This window comes from Mesocricetus auratus, unplaced genomic scaffold, assembly GCF_017639785.1.
Source record: "Mesocricetus auratus isolate SY011 unplaced genomic scaffold, BCM_Maur_2.0 Super-Scaffold_100030, whole genome shotgun sequence".
Lineage (NCBI taxonomy): Eukaryota > Metazoa > Chordata > Mammalia > Rodentia > Cricetidae > Mesocricetus > Mesocricetus auratus.
The window spans coordinates 11,002,423-11,004,450 of record NW_024429211.1 but is presented as its reverse complement, the minus strand read 5'-3'; positions in this window follow the sequence as shown (position 1 = coordinate 11,004,450).

The window sequence follows — 2,028 nt, the reverse complement described above, 5'->3', positions numbered from 1 at the left end:
AACAGCTGTAGAGAAATCACGTAAACTAGCTCACAGCCATCAAGGAATTGGTGGTACCCTCTAGAGATTCAACAAAATTGCCTGAACCCTCGAGACATATGATCTCAGATTAGCATGCACAGGTGATGTTGCCATCACACCACAAACAAGTCAACTTCAGAGTCCTGAGTATGTTTCTCTTCCCACATGTGAGGTCATTGACATTCAGCCTACATATCACTCTGATCCCAGACAGTTGCATGGAAGGAAATTGTGACCTGCAACTTCTAGGATTTTTTCTATGAAATATAAACCTGAAGGAAATTGATTACAGGTGTGTGTGTGTGTGTGTGTGTGCGTGTGTATGTGTGTGTGTGTGAGTGTGTATGATATTTGTGTAGGATTTAAGCAAAACATACTCAAAACAGTTGTCACAAAGCTAGAAGCATAGTAAAACAACCCACTTATTATTCAATCTACAGTAAATACACTAAAAACTCAAGTTACTATAGCTGCAAACAGCACTAATTATTCCTATATTTATTATTTCACTAACTCACTTACTCATTAGTTGACACCTAAGATCTGAGAAATAAATGTGCTCACCATATTCCTGTCTTTCCTTCAATCCCCCTTGGGAGTCTCTTTGCTCTAACCCTAGATGAAATTGATATAAATCTGCACACAGAACAGAGCAGTCAGAGTGGAGACAGAATGGAGATTTATGTAGAAAACAACTGGTTGCCATCCACACACTGGTCATTACCATAACCACATTGACACCCACTCATGCCCAGGGGATGGGATGATTGCCTCCTAAGATAGAAGAGAGTTCTCCCAATAAGAAGAAAAGAGTCAGTGAAGAACTGTTCTGTTTGGACTCTAGATTTAGACAGTACCTAATACAACATAATAAAATACAAAGCAATAGCAAGCCAACTAGATTCAGCAAAAAAAAACCTGAAGTCTAACTGATTGAATTTTAGAATGTTTAACACTTGGTAAGAGAGTATCAGATGAGCCTATAAAACAGTACCGTCATTTTGTTTTAGGAGTGTGCTTACAGCAATGTGCACAAGAGCACTGAGCTGAGTGATGGAGTATAGTGCCTTGTGAATGGGGTGCTGCCAGCCTCTATACAGATATTCTCTGACTGATGGGCTGTGTGGGAGAATGTTTACCTCCCAGAGAACCGCTGAACTAAAGTCTCACTCTAGCTTTCACGTGTTATCATTCAGTACTTAAACATGACCAGAGGCCAAAACAAATAGGAATCCTCAGCCTTGGAACTTCAGCCTCCAAACTTGGGTGAAAAATTACCCTCTTTACTGTACATAGTCAGTTTGCCTTAGGCATTTGGTTAATGTGACAATAAGAACAGCCACAATCCCAGATCTGTTACTAATGTATCCCAATGTATATGAGTTAGAAGGAGGCCTTTGTTCCTACAGTTTGTACTTGAGGATCCCTAAAAAAGAAGCAAGCCAGTCTTTTATCTAGGTTCATTTTATGTTTATTTGTGTGTATGTGTGTATATGATATACATACTAGTGAGTGCATGTGTCCATGGAATCCAAAGACGTGGGGCACCCTGGAACTGAAGTTAACAGGAGACAGTGAGCTGCCTCTTTTGGCTTCTAAAAACCCAGCCCAGGTCCTCTGTAAGCACAGTAGGTGCTCATGTACTTTTAATACCTAAGGTATCTCTAAGCATGGAGGCCATCCTAAATCCAAACATTGCTGAATTAAAATGCATACTTTGTGATGTACTTGCATCTGGTCACTCAGCAAGTAGCTCAAAACGCAGATTCCCAGGCATAATGCAACAGATCATGAGCATGCCATCCCTGAGTAGAATTTAGGGATCCACACTTCACAAGAGCACTAGGAGATTTCTACAGAGTCAAAACTGAACAGCAGAGGATGCAGAAATTGTGACCTAGCCACTCTGCAGGGATTTGTTGGACTTTTAAAACTCATGTGGTTGTTCCTCAGGGAGAGGGTAATATATAAAAGCATTTAATATGTCCCTGCTCCTGCTGTACCTTA